Source organism: Anomaloglossus baeobatrachus, unplaced genomic scaffold (assembly GCF_048569485.1).
Source record: "Anomaloglossus baeobatrachus isolate aAnoBae1 unplaced genomic scaffold, aAnoBae1.hap1 Scaffold_3116, whole genome shotgun sequence".
Lineage (NCBI taxonomy): Eukaryota > Metazoa > Chordata > Amphibia > Anura > Aromobatidae > Anomaloglossus > Anomaloglossus baeobatrachus.
In genome coordinates this window covers 54,168-72,414 of record NW_027442526.1, presented here as the reverse complement: position 1 = coordinate 72,414, position 18,247 = coordinate 54,168, and the positions used below count along the sequence as shown (strand labels likewise).

The 18,247-nt window shown below is 46.1% G+C and overlaps 12 non-coding genes across 12 annotated transcripts; all 12 read right to left on the bottom strand.

The window, feature by feature from the left end:
* Window positions 1-658: 658 nt before the first annotated feature.
* Window positions 659-849, bottom strand: LOC142268947 (U2 spliceosomal RNA). The gene has a single exon (XR_012734524.1). It is a non-coding gene; the product is annotated as a U2 spliceosomal RNA (small nuclear RNA).
* A 1,387-nt stretch (window positions 850-2,236) lies between these two features.
* LOC142268946 (U2 spliceosomal RNA) lies at window positions 2,237-2,427 on the bottom strand. The gene has a single exon (XR_012734523.1). It is a non-coding gene; the product is annotated as a U2 spliceosomal RNA (small nuclear RNA).
* A 1,387-nt stretch (window positions 2,428-3,814) lies between these two features.
* Window positions 3,815-4,005, bottom strand: LOC142268945 (U2 spliceosomal RNA). The gene has a single exon (XR_012734522.1). It is a non-coding gene; the product is annotated as a U2 spliceosomal RNA (small nuclear RNA).
* Window positions 4,006-5,392: 1,387 nt separating this feature from the next.
* LOC142268944 (U2 spliceosomal RNA) lies at window positions 5,393-5,583 on the bottom strand. Its single transcript, XR_012734521.1, has one exon. It is a non-coding gene; the product is annotated as a U2 spliceosomal RNA (small nuclear RNA).
* Window positions 5,584-6,970: 1,387 nt separating this feature from the next.
* On the bottom strand, window positions 6,971-7,161 carry LOC142268942 (U2 spliceosomal RNA). The gene has a single exon (XR_012734519.1). It is a non-coding gene; the product is annotated as a U2 spliceosomal RNA (small nuclear RNA).
* A 1,387-nt stretch (window positions 7,162-8,548) lies between these two features.
* LOC142268941 (U2 spliceosomal RNA) lies at window positions 8,549-8,739 on the bottom strand. Its single transcript, XR_012734518.1, has one exon. It is a non-coding gene; the product is annotated as a U2 spliceosomal RNA (small nuclear RNA).
* Window positions 8,740-10,126: 1,387 nt separating this feature from the next.
* Window positions 10,127-10,317, bottom strand: LOC142268940 (U2 spliceosomal RNA). Its single transcript, XR_012734517.1, has one exon. It is a non-coding gene; the product is annotated as a U2 spliceosomal RNA (small nuclear RNA).
* Window positions 10,318-11,704: 1,387 nt separating this feature from the next.
* On the bottom strand, window positions 11,705-11,895 carry LOC142268939 (U2 spliceosomal RNA). The gene has a single exon (XR_012734516.1). It is a non-coding gene; the product is annotated as a U2 spliceosomal RNA (small nuclear RNA).
* A 1,387-nt stretch (window positions 11,896-13,282) lies between these two features.
* LOC142268937 (U2 spliceosomal RNA) lies at window positions 13,283-13,473 on the bottom strand. Its single transcript, XR_012734515.1, has one exon. It is a non-coding gene; the product is annotated as a U2 spliceosomal RNA (small nuclear RNA).
* Window positions 13,474-14,860: 1,387 nt separating this feature from the next.
* LOC142268936 (U2 spliceosomal RNA) lies at window positions 14,861-15,051 on the bottom strand. The gene has a single exon (XR_012734514.1). It is a non-coding gene; the product is annotated as a U2 spliceosomal RNA (small nuclear RNA).
* A 1,387-nt stretch (window positions 15,052-16,438) lies between these two features.
* LOC142268935 (U2 spliceosomal RNA) lies at window positions 16,439-16,629 on the bottom strand. Its single transcript, XR_012734513.1, has one exon. It is a non-coding gene; the product is annotated as a U2 spliceosomal RNA (small nuclear RNA).
* A 1,387-nt stretch (window positions 16,630-18,016) lies between these two features.
* On the bottom strand, window positions 18,017-18,207 carry LOC142268934 (U2 spliceosomal RNA). The gene has a single exon (XR_012734512.1). It is a non-coding gene; the product is annotated as a U2 spliceosomal RNA (small nuclear RNA).
* Window positions 18,208-18,247: the final 40 nt, after the last annotated feature.

Below are 18,247 nucleotides of genomic sequence, written 5' to 3'. Positions count from 1 at the left end.
ACTTATTGAAAGTAGTAATTCTTTCATAGGCCGCCCTTTCTTAGTATTTGACGTTCCTTATATTGCGGTATGAGGCTTCGCAGTAGGTTGCAAACATTCATCACCCATGACTGTCCCCAATTGAGCTCAGAAGCTCAATGTCTATCATGACCTCTCTTTTAGAATGTCCAAGAGCAAGCAAACTATTCCTCCAGGAGAGGGCGCCAACAGACTACTAAAGAGATCATCATTACTCAAAGAAAACCCCAAAAACCAATGCATGATAGGAATAAACAGGTAACTTTCTTTGGAGTGGAAGCGGAGAGATCGCACCAGATGCCAATTCTAGATCTTATCACACCTGTGGTCACTGCAGCAGCAGGTGAATCCACTTTGTCCAAAAGGGATCTATTCCATTCAATTGCAAATGATCTAGATAAGACAGAGAACTGCAGCACGGGGACATAGCCGAGTTGGTCAGGTTGAGTGGTGATGAGTTTGCTATTTGGATGAATAAAGAAAGTCAAAAGTGTGAAAGATAAAAAACAAAAGGAGGAAGTGTGAAAAGTGAATGGGCCAAATTGAGGTGCATATGAAGACGTATGCTTTCTTCCAATTCATTAAATCGGGCTAATATGAATCAGGTGAATTGAGTTCTGCTTTTGGAAACTGGGTTAAGAAGGGGTGCACCGTTCCTGGAGGTACTGCAATACCAGGTCAATGCGTGGAGTGGACAGAGCAAGCTCTTTTTCCATCTCCCTGTTCTAAAAATCCATTTAATATATGGTCCCCAGATAGGGGACGTATCAGATATTAAACTGATAAGAACAGATACTACACTTGATCTTAGCCAAAAGGCCGAGAAGCGATAACCAGAATTGGTTTGGGCCTCGAGTGGCACCCTGGCCTATGCCGGACACATCTTAGGGAGAGAGAGCGAGAGGGAGACAAACCCACGCCTACACAAGACATTTTGTCACCCAAGCCAACCCTTGAAAAGGCTGCTTTGCAGAGCAAAAACAAGAAGAATGGTGCGTTTTGCAGCCGCCGCCCACTGCAATGAATCTGAATAACTCCTCCTTTAGGGCGCAAGCAACTCCCCTCCCCCTTGCAGTCTTTCCAATTCACGATACAAAAAGACGGACAGGACAGGTTGCCTGACTTTCCGTCACTGCCACCCTTTGCCATCCTTACCCGTAGAAAGCCCTTTCATCATCCCCAAACCCTAATCTTTTCCCTTTCCTTCCCAGCCCCCAAACCCTGCCCTCTGTACCTTTCTCACCACCCGCTTCCCTTCTCCTGTCATCCCCCTACCACCCGGGAAAAAAAGAGATTGCCCCCTCCTTCCACTAGCCCACCCTTCCACCCAAAGAACAACTTCTTCTGCGCAGCTTGTTTTCTAGGCAGCAGCGCTATTGTGATGTCATCGGGGGGCATTGTGACAAGCCGCCAGTGTTCCGTCTCTTCATGTTGTGCACAGTTCAAACGGAAAATACATCAACAGGCAGACTACAGAAAAGCTTACTATCAAAGGTTAGAGGGGGGCTTTCTCAGAGGGCTTTTTACAGTTTTTCTATTCCCAATTAGCCGTTTAAGTGTACTTATTGAAAGTAGTAATTCTTTCATAGGCCGCCCTTTCTTAGTATTTGACGTTCCTTATATTGCGGTATGAGGCTTCGCAGTAGGTTGCAAACATTCATCACCCATGACTGTCCCCAATTGAGCTCAGAAGCTCAATGTCTATCATGACCTCTCTTTTAGAATGTCCAAGAGCAAGCAAACTATTCCTCCAGGAGAGGGCGCCAACAGACTACTAAAGAGATCATCATTACTCAAAGAAAACCCCAAAAACCAATGCATGATAGGAATAAACAGGTAACTTTCTTTGGAGTGGAAGCGGAGAGATCGCACCAGATGCCAATTCTAGATCTTATCACACCTGTGGTCACTGCAGCAGCAGGTGAATCCACTTTGTCCAAAAGGGATCTATTCCATTCAATTGCAAATGATCTAGATAAGACAGAGAACTGCAGCACGGGGACATAGCCGAGTTGGTCAGGTTGAGTGGTGATGAGTTTGCTATTTGGATGAATAAAGAAAGTCAAAAGTGTGAAAGATAAAAAACAAAAGGAGGAAGTGTGAAAAGTGAATGGGCCAAATTGAGGTGCATATGAAGACGTATGCTTTCTTCCAATTCATTAAATCGGGCTAATATGAATCAGGTGAATTGAGTTCTGCTTTTGGAAACTGGGTTAAGAAGGGGTGCACCGTTCCTGGAGGTACTGCAATACCAGGTCAATGCGTGGAGTGGACAGAGCAAGCTCTTTTTCCATCTCCCTGTTCTAAAAATCCATTTAATATATGGTCCCCAGATAGGGGACGTATCAGATATTAAACTGATAAGAACAGATACTACACTTGATCTTAGCCAAAAGGCCGAGAAGCGATAACCAGAATTGGTTTGGGCCTCGAGTGGCACCCTGGCCTATGCCGGACACATCTTAGGGAGAGAGAGCGAGAGGGAGACAAACCCACGCCTACACAAGACATTTTGTCACCCAAGCCAACCCTTGAAAAGGCTGCTTTGCAGAGCAAAAACAAGAAGAATGGTGCGTTTTGCAGCCGCCGCCCACTGCAATGAATCTGAATAACTCCTCCTTTAGGGCGCAAGCAACTCCCCTCCCCCTTGCAGTCTTTCCAATTCACGATACAAAAAGACGGACAGGACAGGTTGCCTGACTTTCCGTCACTGCCACCCTTTGCCATCCTTACCCGTAGAAAGCCCTTTCATCATCCCCAAACCCTAATCTTTTCCCTTTCCTTCCCAGCCCCCAAACCCTGCCCTCTGTACCTTTCTCACCACCCGCTTCCCTTCTCCTGTCATCCCCCTACCACCCGGGAAAAAAAGAGATTGCCCCCTCCTTCCACTAGCCCACCCTCCCACCCAAAGAACAACTTCTTCTGCGCAGCTTGTTTTCTAGGCAGCAGCGCTATTGTGATGTCATCGGGGGGCATTGTGACAAGCCGCCAGTGTTCCGTCTCTTCATGTTGTGCACAGTTCAAACGGAAAATACATCAACAGGCAGACTACAGAAAAGCTTACTATCAAAGGTTAGAGGGGGGCTTTCTCAGAGGGCTTTTTACAGTTTTTCTATTCCCAATTAGCCGTTTAAGTGTACTTATTGAAAGTAGTAATTCTTTCATAGGCCGCCCTTTCTTAGTATTTGACGTTCCTTATATTGCGGTATGAGGCTTCGCAGTAGGTTGCAAACATTCATCACCCATGACTGTCCCCAATTGAGCTCAGAAGCTCAATGTCTATCATGACCTCTCTTTTAGAATGTCCAAGAGCAAGCAAACTATTCCTCCAGGAGAGGGCGCCAACAGACTACTAAAGAGATCATCATTACTCAAAGAAAACCCCAAAAACCAATGCATGATAGGAATAAACAGGTAACTTTCTTTGGAGTGGAAGCGGAGAGATCGCACCAGATGCCAATTCTAGATCTTATCACACCTGTGGTCACTGCAGCAGCAGGTGAATCCACTTTGTCCAAAAGGGATCTATTCCATTCAATTGCAAATGATCTAGATAAGACAGAGAACTGCAGCACGGGGACATAGCCGAGTTGGTCAGGTTGAGTGGTGATGAGTTTGCTATTTGGATGAATAAAGAAAGTCAAAAGTGTGAAAGATAAAAAACAAAAGGAGGAAGTGTGAAAAGTGAATGGGCCAAATTGAGGTGCATATGAAGACGTATGCTTTCTTCCAATTCATTAAATCGGGCTAATATGAATCAGGTGAATTGAGTTCTGCTTTTGGAAACTGGGTTAAGAAGGGGTGCACCGTTCCTGGAGGTACTGCAATACCAGGTCAATGCGTGGAGTGGACAGAGCAAGCTCTTTTTCCATCTCCCTGTTCTAAAAATCCATTTAATATATGGTCCCCAGATAGGGGACGTATCAGATATTAAACTGATAAGAACAGATACTACACTTGATCTTAGCCAAAAGGCCGAGAAGCGATAACCAGAATTGGTTTGGGCCTCGAGTGGCACCCTGGCCTATGCCGGACACATCTTAGGGAGAGAGAGCGAGAGGGAGACAAACCCACGCCTACACAAGACATTTTGTCACCCAAGCCAACCCTTGAAAAGGCTGCTTTGCAGAGCAAAAACAAGAAGAATGGTGCGTTTTGCAGCCGCCGCCCACTGCAATGAATCTGAATAACTCCTCCTTTAGGGCGCAAGCAACTCCCCTCCCCCTTGCAGTCTTTCCAATTCACGATACAAAAAGACGGACAGGACAGGTTGCCTGACTTTCCGTCACTGCCACCCTTTGCCATCCTTACCCGTAGAAAGCCCTTTCATCATCCCCAAACCCTAATCTTTTCCCTTTCCTTCCCAGCCCCCAAACCCTGCCCTCTGTACCTTTCTCACCACCCGCTTCCCTTCTCCTGTCATCCCCCTACCACCCGGGAAAAAAAGAGATTGCCCCCTCCTTCCACTAGCCCACCCTCCCACCCAAAGAACAACTTCTTCTGCGCAGCTTGTTTTCTAGGCAGCAGCGCTATTGTGATGTCATCGGGGGGCATTGTGACAAGCCGCCAGTGTTCCGTCTCTTCATGTTGTGCACAGTTCAAACGGAAAATACATCAACAGGCAGACTACAGAAAAGCTTACTATCAAAGGTTAGAGGGGGGCTTTCTCAGAGGGCTTTTTACAGTTTTTCTATTCCCAATTAGCCGTTTAAGTGTACTTATTGAAAGTAGTAATTCTTTCATAGGCCGCCCTTTCTTAGTATTTGACGTTCCTTATATTGCGGTATGAGGCTTCGCAGTAGGTTGCAAACATTCATCACCCATGACTGTCCCCAATTGAGCTCAGAAGCTCAATGTCTATCATGACCTCTCTTTTAGAATGTCCAAGAGCAAGCAAACTATTCCTCCAGGAGAGGGCGCCAACAGACTACTAAAGAGATCATCATTACTCAAAGAAAACCCCAAAAACCAATGCATGATAGGAATAAACAGGTAACTTTCTTTGGAGTGGAAGCGGAGAGATCGCACCAGATGCCAATTCTAGATCTTATCACACCTGTGGTCACTGCAGCAGCAGGTGAATCCACTTTGTCCAAAAGGGATCTATTCCATTCAATTGCAAATGATCTAGATAAGACAGAGAACTGCAGCACGGGGACATAGCCGAGTTGGTCAGGTTGAGTGGTGATGAGTTTGCTATTTGGATGAATAAAGAAAGTCAAAAGTGTGAAAGATAAAAAACAAAAGGAGGAAGTGTGAAAAGTGAATGGGCCAAATTGAGGTGCATATGAAGACGTATGCTTTCTTCCAATTCATTAAATCGGGCTAATATGAATCAGGTGAATTGAGTTCTGCTTTTGGAAACTGGGTTAAGAAGGGGTGCACCGTTCCTGGAGGTACTGCAATACCAGGTCAATGCGTGGAGTGGACAGAGCAAGCTCTTTTTCCATCTCCCTGTTCTAAAAATCCATTTAATATATGGTCCCCAGATAGGGGACGTATCAGATATTAAACTGATAAGAACAGATACTACACTTGATCTTAGCCAAAAGGCCGAGAAGCGATAACCAGAATTGGTTTGGGCCTCGAGTGGCACCCTGGCCTATGCCGGACACATCTTAGGGAGAGAGAGCGAGAGGGAGACAAACCCACGCCTACACAAGACATTTTGTCACCCAAGCCAACCCTTGAAAAGGCTGCTTTGCAGAGCAAAAACAAGAAGAATGGTGCGTTTTGCAGCCGCCGCCCACTGCAATGAATCTGAATAACTCCTCCTTTAGGGCGCAAGCAACTCCCCTCCCCCTTGCAGTCTTTCCAATTCACGATACAAAAAGACGGACAGGACAGGTTGCCTGACTTTCCGTCACTGCCACCCTTTGCCATCCTTACCCGTAGAAAGCCCTTTCATCATCCCCAAACCCTAATCTTTTCCCTTTCCTTCCCAGCCCCCAAACCCTGCCCTCTGTACCTTTCTCACCACCCGCTTCCCTTCTCCTGTCATCCCCCTACCACCCGGGAAAAAAAGAGATTGCCCCCTCCTTCCACTAGCCCACCCTCCCACCCAAAGAACAACTTCTTCTGCGCAGCTTGTTTTCTAGGCAGCAGCGCTATTGTGATGTCATCGGGGGGCATTGTGACAAGCCGCCAGTGTTCCGTCTCTTCATGTTGTGCACAGTTCAAACGGAAAATACATCAACAGGCAGACTACAGAAAAGCTTACTATCAAAGGTTAGAGGGGGGCTTTCTCAGAGGGCTTTTTACAGTTTTTCTATTCCCAATTAGCCGTTTAAGTGTACTTATTGAAAGTAGTAATTCTTTCATAGGCCGCCCTTTCTTAGTATTTGACGTTCCTTATATTGCGGTATGAGGCTTCGCAGTAGGTTGCAAACATTCATCACCCATGACTGTCCCCAATTGAGCTCAGAAGCTCAATGTCTATCATGACCTCTCTTTTAGAATGTCCAAGAGCAAGCAAACTATTCCTCCAGGAGAGGGCGCCAACAGACTACTAAAGAGATCATCATTACTCAAAGAAAACCCCAAAAACCAATGCATGATAGGAATAAACAGGTAACTTTCTTTGGAGTGGAAGCGGAGAGATCGCACCAGATGCCAATTCTAGATCTTATCACACCTGTGGTCACTGCAGCAGCAGGTGAATCCACTTTGTCCAAAAGGGATCTATTCCATTCAATTGCAAATGATCTAGATAAGACAGAGAACTGCAGCACGGGGACATAGCCGAGTTGGTCAGGTTGAGTGGTGATGAGTTTGCTATTTGGATGAATAAAGAAAGTCAAAAGTGTGAAAGATAAAAAACAAAAGGAGGAAGTGTGAAAAGTGAATGGGCCAAATTGAGGTGCATATGAAGACGTATGCTTTCTTCCAATTCATTAAATCGGGCTAATATGAATCAGGTGAATTGAGTTCTGCTTTTGGAAACTGGGTTAAGAAGGGGTGCACCGTTCCTGGAGGTACTGCAATACCAGGTCAATGCGTGGAGTGGACAGAGCAAGCTCTTTTTCCATCTCCCTGTTCTAAAAATCCATTTAATATATGGTCCCCAGATAGGGGACGTATCAGATATTAAACTGATAAGAACAGATACTACACTTGATCTTAGCCAAAAGGCCGAGAAGCGATAACCAGAATTGGTTTGGGCCTCGAGTGGCACCCTGGCCTATGCCGGACACATCTTAGGGAGAGAGAGCGAGAGGGAGACAAACCCACGCCTACACAAGACATTTTGTCACCCAAGCCAACCCTTGAAAAGGCTGCTTTGCAGAGCAAAAACAAGAAGAATGGTGCGTTTTGCAGCCGCCGCCCACTGCAATGAATCTGAATAACTCCTCCTTTAGGGCGCAAGCAACTCCCCTCCCCCTTGCAGTCTTTCCAATTCACGATACAAAAAGACGGACAGGACAGGTTGCCTGACTTTCCGTCACTGCCACCCTTTGCCATCCTTACCCGTAGAAAGCCCTTTCATCATCCCCAAACCCTAATCTTTTCCCTTTCCTTCCCAGCCCCCAAACCCTGCCCTCTGTACCTTTCTCACCACCCGCTTCCCTTCTCCTGTCATCCCCCTACCACCCGGGAAAAAAAGAGATTGCCCCCTCCTTCCACTAGCCCACCCTCCCACCCAAAGAACAACTTCTTCTGCGCAGCTTGTTTTCTAGGCAGCAGCGCTATTGTGATGTCATCGGGGGGCATTGTGACAAGCCGCCAGTGTTCCGTCTCTTCATGTTGTGCACAGTTCAAACGGAAAATACATCAACAGGCAGACTACAGAAAAGCTTACTATCAAAGGTTAGAGGGGGGCTTTCTCAGAGGGCTTTTTACAGTTTTTCTATTCCCAATTAGCCGTTTAAGTGTACTTATTGAAAGTAGTAATTCTTTCATAGGCCGCCCTTTCTTAGTATTTGACGTTCCTTATATTGCGGTATGAGGCTTCGCAGTAGGTTGCAAACATTCATCACCCATGACTGTCCCCAATTGAGCTCAGAAGCTCAATGTCTATCATGACCTCTCTTTTAGAATGTCCAAGAGCAAGCAAACTATTCCTCCAGGAGAGGGCGCCAACAGACTACTAAAGAGATCATCATTACTCAAAGAAAACCCCAAAAACCAATGCATGATAGGAATAAACAGGTAACTTTCTTTGGAGTGGAAGCGGAGAGATCGCACCAGATGCCAATTCTAGATCTTATCACACCTGTGGTCACTGCAGCAGCAGGTGAATCCACTTTGTCCAAAAGGGATCTATTCCATTCAATTGCAAATGATCTAGATAAGACAGAGAACTGCAGCACGGGGACATAGCCGAGTTGGTCAGGTTGAGTGGTGATGAGTTTGCTATTTGGATGAATAAAGAAAGTCAAAAGTGTGAAAGATAAAAAACAAAAGGAGGAAGTGTGAAAAGTGAATGGGCCAAATTGAGGTGCATATGAAGACGTATGCTTTCTTCCAATTCATTAAATCGGGCTAATATGAATCAGGTGAATTGAGTTCTGCTTTTGGAAACTGGGTTAAGAAGGGGTGCACCGTTCCTGGAGGTACTGCAATACCAGGTCAATGCGTGGAGTGGACAGAGCAAGCTCTTTTTCCATCTCCCTGTTCTAAAAATCCATTTAATATATGGTCCCCAGATAGGGGACGTATCAGATATTAAACTGATAAGAACAGATACTACACTTGATCTTAGCCAAAAGGCCGAGAAGCGATAACCAGAATTGGTTTGGGCCTCGAGTGGCACCCTGGCCTATGCCGGACACATCTTAGGGAGAGAGAGCGAGAGGGAGACAAACCCACGCCTACACAAGACATTTTGTCACCCAAGCCAACCCTTGAAAAGGCTGCTTTGCAGAGCAAAAACAAGAAGAATGGTGCGTTTTGCAGCCGCCGCCCACTGCAATGAATCTGAATAACTCCTCCTTTAGGGCGCAAGCAACTCCCCTCCCCCTTGCAGTCTTTCCAATTCACGATACAAAAAGACGGACAGGACAGGTTGCCTGACTTTCCGTCACTGCCACCCTTTGCCATCCTTACCCGTAGAAAGCCCTTTCATCATCCCCAAACCCTAATCTTTTCCCTTTCCTTCCCAGCCCCCAAACCCTGCCCTCTGTACCTTTCTCACCACCCGCTTCCCTTCTCCTGTCATCCCCCTACCACCCGGGAAAAAAAGAGATTGCCCCCTCCTTCCACTAGCCCACCCTCCCACCCAAAGAACAACTTCTTCTGCGCAGCTTGTTTTCTAGGCAGCAGCGCTATTGTGATGTCATCGGGGGGCATTGTGACAAGCCGCCAGTGTTCCGTCTCTTCATGTTGTGCACAGTTCAAACGGAAAATACATCAACAGGCAGACTACAGAAAAGCTTACTATCAAAGGTTAGAGGGGGGCTTTCTCAGAGGGCTTTTTACAGTTTTTCTATTCCCAATTAGCCGTTTAAGTGTACTTATTGAAAGTAGTAATTCTTTCATAGGCCGCCCTTTCTTAGTATTTGACGTTCCTTATATTGCGGTATGAGGCTTCGCAGTAGGTTGCAAACATTCATCACCCATGACTGTCCCCAATTGAGCTCAGAAGCTCAATGTCTATCATGACCTCTCTTTTAGAATGTCCAAGAGCAAGCAAACTATTCCTCCAGGAGAGGGCGCCAACAGACTACTAAAGAGATCATCATTACTCAAAGAAAACCCCAAAAACCAATGCATGATAGGAATAAACAGGTAACTTTCTTTGGAGTGGAAGCGGAGAGATCGCACCAGATGCCAATTCTAGATCTTATCACACCTGTGGTCACTGCAGCAGCAGGTGAATCCACTTTGTCCAAAAGGGATCTATTCCATTCAATTGCAAATGATCTAGATAAGACAGAGAACTGCAGCACGGGGACATAGCCGAGTTGGTCAGGTTGAGTGGTGATGAGTTTGCTATTTGGATGAATAAAGAAAGTCAAAAGTGTGAAAGATAAAAAACAAAAGGAGGAAGTGTGAAAAGTGAATGGGCCAAATTGAGGTGCATATGAAGACGTATGCTTTCTTCCAATTCATTAAATCGGGCTAATATGAATCAGGTGAATTGAGTTCTGCTTTTGGAAACTGGGTTAAGAAGGGGTGCACCGTTCCTGGAGGTACTGCAATACCAGGTCAATGCGTGGAGTGGACAGAGCAAGCTCTTTTTCCATCTCCCTGTTCTAAAAATCCATTTAATATATGGTCCCCAGATAGGGGACGTATCAGATATTAAACTGATAAGAACAGATACTACACTTGATCTTAGCCAAAAGGCCGAGAAGCGATAACCAGAATTGGTTTGGGCCTCGAGTGGCACCCTGGCCTATGCCGGACACATCTTAGGGAGAGAGAGCGAGAGGGAGACAAACCCACGCCTACACAAGACATTTTGTCACCCAAGCCAACCCTTGAAAAGGCTGCTTTGCAGAGCAAAAACAAGAAGAATGGTGCGTTTTGCAGCCGCCGCCCACTGCAATGAATCTGAATAACTCCTCCTTTAGGGCGCAAGCAACTCCCCTCCCCCTTGCAGTCTTTCCAATTCACGATACAAAAAGACGGACAGGACAGGTTGCCTGACTTTCCGTCACTGCCACCCTTTGCCATCCTTACCCGTAGAAAGCCCTTTCATCATCCCCAAACCCTAATCTTTTCCCTTTCCTTCCCAGCCCCCAAACCCTGCCCTCTGTACCTTTCTCACCACCCGCTTCCCTTCTCCTGTCATCCCCCTACCACCCGGGAAAAAAAGAGATTGCCCCCTCCTTCCACTAGCCCACCCTCCCACCCAAAGAACAACTTCTTCTGCGCAGCTTGTTTTCTAGGCAGCAGCGCTATTGTGATGTCATCGGGGGGCATTGTGACAAGCCGCCAGTGTTCCGTCTCTTCATGTTGTGCACAGTTCAAACGGAAAATACATCAACAGGCAGACTACAGAAAAGCTTACTATCAAAGGTTAGAGGGGGGCTTTCTCAGAGGGCTTTTTACAGTTTTTCTATTCCCAATTAGCCGTTTAAGTGTACTTATTGAAAGTAGTAATTCTTTCATAGGCCGCCCTTTCTTAGTATTTGACGTTCCTTATATTGCGGTATGAGGCTTCGCAGTAGGTTGCAAACATTCATCACCCATGACTGTCCCCAATTGAGCTCAGAAGCTCAATGTCTATCATGACCTCTCTTTTAGAATGTCCAAGAGCAAGCAAACTATTCCTCCAGGAGAGGGCGCCAACAGACTACTAAAGAGATCATCATTACTCAAAGAAAACCCCAAAAACCAATGCATGATAGGAATAAACAGGTAACTTTCTTTGGAGTGGAAGCGGAGAGATCGCACCAGATGCCAATTCTAGATCTTATCACACCTGTGGTCACTGCAGCAGCAGGTGAATCCACTTTGTCCAAAAGGGATCTATTCCATTCAATTGCAAATGATCTAGATAAGACAGAGAACTGCAGCACGGGGACATAGCCGAGTTGGTCAGGTTGAGTGGTGATGAGTTTGCTATTTGGATGAATAAAGAAAGTCAAAAGTGTGAAAGATAAAAAACAAAAGGAGGAAGTGTGAAAAGTGAATGGGCCAAATTGAGGTGCATATGAAGACGTATGCTTTCTTCCAATTCATTAAATCGGGCTAATATGAATCAGGTGAATTGAGTTCTGCTTTTGGAAACTGGGTTAAGAAGGGGTGCACCGTTCCTGGAGGTACTGCAATACCAGGTCAATGCGTGGAGTGGACAGAGCAAGCTCTTTTTCCATCTCCCTGTTCTAAAAATCCATTTAATATATGGTCCCCAGATAGGGGACGTATCAGATATTAAACTGATAAGAACAGATACTACACTTGATCTTAGCCAAAAGGCCGAGAAGCGATAACCAGAATTGGTTTGGGCCTCGAGTGGCACCCTGGCCTATGCCGGACACATCTTAGGGAGAGAGAGCGAGAGGGAGACAAACCCACGCCTACACAAGACATTTTGTCACCCAAGCCAACCCTTGAAAAGGCTGCTTTGCAGAGCAAAAACAAGAAGAATGGTGCGTTTTGCAGCCGCCGCCCACTGCAATGAATCTGAATAACTCCTCCTTTAGGGCGCAAGCAACTCCCCTCCCCCTTGCAGTCTTTCCAATTCACGATACAAAAAGACGGACAGGACAGGTTGCCTGACTTTCCGTCACTGCCACCCTTTGCCATCCTTACCCGTAGAAAGCCCTTTCATCATCCCCAAACCCTAATCTTTTCCCTTTCCTTCCCAGCCCCCAAACCCTGCCCTCTGTACCTTTCTCACCACCCGCTTCCCTTCTCCTGTCATCCCCCTACCACCCGGGAAAAAAAGAGATTGCCCCCTCCTTCCACTAGCCCACCCTCCCACCCAAAGAACAACTTCTTCTGCGCAGCTTGTTTTCTAGGCAGCAGCGCTATTGTGATGTCATCGGGGGGCATTGTGACAAGCCGCCAGTGTTCCGTCTCTTCATGTTGTGCACAGTTCAAACGGAAAATACATCAACAGGCAGACTACAGAAAAGCTTACTATCAAAGGTTAGAGGGGGGCTTTCTCAGAGGGCTTTTTACAGTTTTTCTATTCCCAATTAGCCGTTTAAGTGTACTTATTGAAAGTAGTAATTCTTTCATAGGCCGCCCTTTCTTAGTATTTGACGTTCCTTATATTGCGGTATGAGGCTTCGCAGTAGGTTGCAAACATTCATCACCCATGACTGTCCCCAATTGAGCTCAGAAGCTCAATGTCTATCATGACCTCTCTTTTAGAATGTCCAAGAGCAAGCAAACTATTCCTCCAGGAGAGGGCGCCAACAGACTACTAAAGAGATCATCATTACTCAAAGAAAACCCCAAAAACCAATGCATGATAGGAATAAACAGGTAACTTTCTTTGGAGTGGAAGCGGAGAGATCGCACCAGATGCCAATTCTAGATCTTATCACACCTGTGGTCACTGCAGCAGCAGGTGAATCCACTTTGTCCAAAAGGGATCTATTCCATTCAATTGCAAATGATCTAGATAAGACAGAGAACTGCAGCACGGGGACATAGCCGAGTTGGTCAGGTTGAGTGGTGATGAGTTTGCTATTTGGATGAATAAAGAAAGTCAAAAGTGTGAAAGATAAAAAACAAAAGGAGGAAGTGTGAAAAGTGAATGGGCCAAATTGAGGTGCATATGAAGACGTATGCTTTCTTCCAATTCATTAAATCGGGCTAATATGAATCAGGTGAATTGAGTTCTGCTTTTGGAAACTGGGTTAAGAAGGGGTGCACCGTTCCTGGAGGTACTGCAATACCAGGTCAATGCGTGGAGTGGACAGAGCAAGCTCTTTTTCCATCTCCCTGTTCTAAAAATCCATTTAATATATGGTCCCCAGATAGGGGACGTATCAGATATTAAACTGATAAGAACAGATACTACACTTGATCTTAGCCAAAAGGCCGAGAAGCGATAACCAGAATTGGTTTGGGCCTCGAGTGGCACCCTGGCCTATGCCGGACACATCTTAGGGAGAGAGAGCGAGAGGGAGACAAACCCACGCCTACACAAGACATTTTGTCACCCAAGCCAACCCTTGAAAAGGCTGCTTTGCAGAGCAAAAACAAGAAGAATGGTGCGTTTTGCAGCCGCCGCCCACTGCAATGAATCTGAATAACTCCTCCTTTAGGGCGCAAGCAACTCCCCTCCCCCTTGCAGTCTTTCCAATTCACGATACAAAAAGACGGACAGGACAGGTTGCCTGACTTTCCGTCACTGCCACCCTTTGCCATCCTTACCCGTAGAAAGCCCTTTCATCATCCCCAAACCCTAATCTTTTCCCTTTCCTTCCCAGCCCCCAAACCCTGCCCTCTGTACCTTTCTCACCACCCGCTTCCCTTCTCCTGTCATCCCCCTACCACCCGGGAAAAAAAGAGATTGCCCCCTCCTTCCACTAGCCCACCCTCCCACCCAAAGAACAACTTCTTCTGCGCAGCTTGTTTTCTAGGCAGCAGCGCTATTGTGATGTCATCGGGGGGCATTGTGACAAGCCGCCAGTGTTCCGTCTCTTCATGTTGTGCACAGTTCAAACGGAAAATACATCAACAGGCAGACTACAGAAAAGCTTACTATCAAAGGTTAGAGGGGGGCTTTCTCAGAGGGCTTTTTACAGTTTTTCTATTCCCAATTAGCCGTTTAAGTGTACTTATTGAAAGTAGTAATTCTTTCATAGGCCGCCCTTTCTTAGTATTTGACGTTCCTTATATTGCGGTATGAGGCTTCGCAGTAGGTTGCAAACATTCATCACCCATGACTGTCCCCAATTGAGCTCAGAAGCTCAATGTCTATCATGACCTCTCTTTTAGAATGTCCAAGAGCAAGCAAACTATTCCTCCAGGAGAGGGCGCCAACAGACTACTAAAGAGATCATCATTACTCAAAGAAAACCCCAAAAACCAATGCATGATAGGAATAAACAGGTAACTTTCTTTGGAGTGGAAGCGGAGAGATCGCACCAGATGCCAATTCTAGATCTTATCACACCTGTGGTCACTGCAGCAGCAGGTGAATCCACTTTGTCCAAAAGGGATCTATTCCATTCAATTGCAAATGATCTAGATAAGACAGAGAACTGCAGCACGGGGACATAGCCGAGTTGGTCAGGTTGAGTGGTGATGAGTTTGCTATTTGGATGAATAAAGAAAGTCAAAAGTGTGAAAGATAAAAAACAAAAGGAGGAAGTGTGAAAAGTGAATGGGCCAAATTGAGGTGCATATGAAGACGTATGCTTTCTTCCAATTCATTAAATCGGGCTAATATGAATCAGGTGAATTGAGTTCTGCTTTTGGAAACTGGGTTAAGAAGGGGTGCACCGTTCCTGGAGGTACTGCAATACCAGGTCAATGCGTGGAGTGGACAGAGCAAGCTCTTTTTCCATCTCCCTGTTCTAAAAATCCATTTAATATATGGTCCCCAGATAGGGGACGTATCAGATATTAAACTGATAAGAACAGATACTACACTTGATCTTAGCCAAAAGGCCGAGAAGCGATAACCAGAATTGGTTTGGGCCTCGAGTGGCACCCTGGCCTATGCCGGACACATCTTAGGGAGAGAGAGCGAGAGGGAGACAAACCCACGCCTACACAAGACATTTTGTCACCCAAGCCAACCCTTGAAAAGGCTGCTTTGCAGAGCAAAAACAAGAAGAATGGTGCGTTTTGCAGCCGCCGCCCACTGCAATGAATCTGAATAACTCCTCCTTTAGGGCGCAAGCAACTCCCCTCCCCCTTGCAGTCTTTCCAATTCACGATACAAAAAGACGGACAGGACAGGTTGCCTGACTTTCCGTCACTGCCACCCTTTGCCATCCTTACCCGTAGAAAGCCCTTTCATCATCCCCAAACCCTAATCTTTTCCCTTTCCTTCCCAGCCCCCAAACCCTGCCCTCTGTACCTTTCTCACCACCCGCTTCCCTTCTCCTGTCATCCCCCTACCACCCGGGAAAAAAAGAGATTGCCCCCTCCTTCCACTAGCCCACCCTCCCACCCAAAGAACAACTTCTTCTGCGCAGCTTGTTTTCTAGGCAGCAGCGCTATTGTGATGTCATCGGGGGGCATTGTGACAAGCCGCCAGTGTTCCGTCTCTTCATGTTGTGCACAGTTCAAGCGGAAAATACATCAACAGGCAGACTACAGAAAAGCTTACTATCAAAGGTTAGAGGGGGGCTTTCTCAGAGGGCTTTTTACAGTTTTTCTATTCCCAATTAGCCGTTTAAGTGTACTTATTGAAAGTAGTAATTCTTTCATAGGCCGCCCTTTCTTAGTATTTGACGTTCCTTATATTGCGGTATGAGGCTTCGCAGTAGGTTGCAAACATTCATCACCCATGACTGTCCCCAATTGAGCTCAGAAGCTCAATGTCTATCATGACCTCTCTTTTAGAATGTCCAAGAGCAAGCAAACTATTCCTCCAGGAGAGGGCGCCAACAGACTACTAAAGAGATCATCATTACTCAAAGAAAACCCCAAAAACCAATGCATGATAGGAATAAACAGGTAACTTTCTTTGGAGTGGAAGCGGAGAGATCGCACCAGATGCCAATTCTAGATCTTATCACACCTGTGGTCACTGCAGCAGCAGGTGAATCCACTTTGTCCAAAAGGGATCTATTCCATTCAATTGCAAATGATCTAGATAAGACAGAGAACTGCAGCACGGGGACATAGCCGAGTTGGTCAGGTTGAGTGGTGATGAGTTTGCTATTTGGATGAATAAAGAAAGTCAAAAGTGTGAAAGATAAAAAACAAAAGGAGGAAGTGTGAAAAGTGAATGGGCCAAATTGAGGTGCATATGAAGACGTATGCTTTCTTCCAATTCATTAAATCGGGCTAATATGAATCAGGTGAATTGAGTTCTGCTTTTGGAAACTGGGTTAAGAAGGGGTGCACCGTTCCTGGAGGTACTGCAATACCAGGTCAATGCGTGGAGTGGACAGAGCAAGCTCTTTTTCCATCTCCCTGTTCTAAAAATCCATTTAATATATGGTCCCCAGATAGGGGACGTATCAGATATTAAACTGATAAGAACAGATACTACACTTGATCTTAGCCAAAAGGCCGAGAAGCGATAACCAGAATTGGTTTGGGCCTCGAGTGGCACCCTGGCCTATGCCGGACACATCTTAGGGAGAGAGAGCGAGAGGGAGACAAACCCACGCCTACACAAGACATTTTGTCACCCAAGCCAACCCTTGAAAAGGCTGCTTTGCAGAGCAAAAACAAGAAGAATGGTGCGTTTTGCAGCCGCCGCCCACTGCAATGAATCTGAATAACTCCTCCTTTAGGGCGCAAGCAACTCCCCTCCCCCTTGCAGTCTTTCCAATTCACGATACAAAAAGACGGACAGGACAGGTTGCCTGACTTTCCGTCACTGCCACCCTTTGCCATCCTTACCCGTAGAAAGCCCTTTCATCATCCCCAAACCCTAATCTTTTCCCTTTCCTTCCCAGCCCCCAAACCCTGCCCTCTGTACCTTTCTCACCACCCGCTTCCCTTCTCCTGTCATCCCCCTACCACCCGGGAAAAAAAGAGATTGCCCCCTCCTTCCACTAGCCCACCCTCCCACCCAAAGAACAACTTCTTCTGCGCAGCTTGTTTTCTAGGCAGCAGCGCTATTGTGATGTCATCGGGGGGCATTGTGACAAGCCGCCAGTGTTCCGTCTCTTCATGTTGTGCACAGTTCAAACGGAAAATACATCAACAGGCAGACTACAGAAAAGCTTACTATCAAAGGTTAGAGGGGGGCTTTCTCAGAGGGCTTTTTACAGTTTTTCTATTCCCAATTAGCCGTTTAAGTGTACTTATTGAAAGTAGTAATTCTTTCATAGGCCGCCCTTTCTTAGTATTTGACGTTCCTTATATTGCGGTATGAGGCTTCGCAGTAGGTTGCAAACATTCATCACCCATGACTGTCCCCAATTGAGCTCAGAAGCTCAATGTCTATCATGACCTCTCTTTTAGAATGTCCAAGAGCAAGCAAACTATTCCTCCAGGAGAGGGCGCCAACAGACTACTAAAGAGATCATCATTACTCAAAGAAAACCCCAAAAACCAATGCATGATAGGAATAAACAGGTAACTTTCTTTGGAGTGGAAGCGGAGAGATCGCACCAGATGCCAATTCTAGATCTTATCACACCTGTGGTCACTGCAGCAGCAGGTGAATCCACTTTGTCCAAAAGGGATCTATTCCATTCAATTGCAAATGATCTAGATAAGACAGAGAACTGCAGCACGGGGACATAGCCGAGTTGGTCAGGTTGAGTGGTGATGAGTTTGCTATTTGGATGAATAAAGAAAGTCAAAAGTGTGAAAGATAAAAAACAAAAGGAGGAAGTGTGAAAAGTGAATGGGCCAAATTGAGGTGCATATGAAGACGTATGCTTTCTTCCAATTCATTAAATCGGGCTAATATGAATCAGGTGAATTGAGTTCTGCTTTTGGAAACTGGGTTAAGAAGGGGTGCACCGTTCCTGGAGGTACTGCAATACCAGGTCAATGCGTGGAGTGGACAGAGCAAGCTCTTTTTCCATCTCCCTGTTCTAAAAATCCATTTAATATATGGTCCCCAGATAGGGGACGTATCAGATATTAAACTGATAAGAACAGATACTACACTTGATCTTAGCCAAAAGGCCGAGAAGCGATAACCAGAATTGGTTTGGGCCTCGAGTGGCACCCTGGCCTA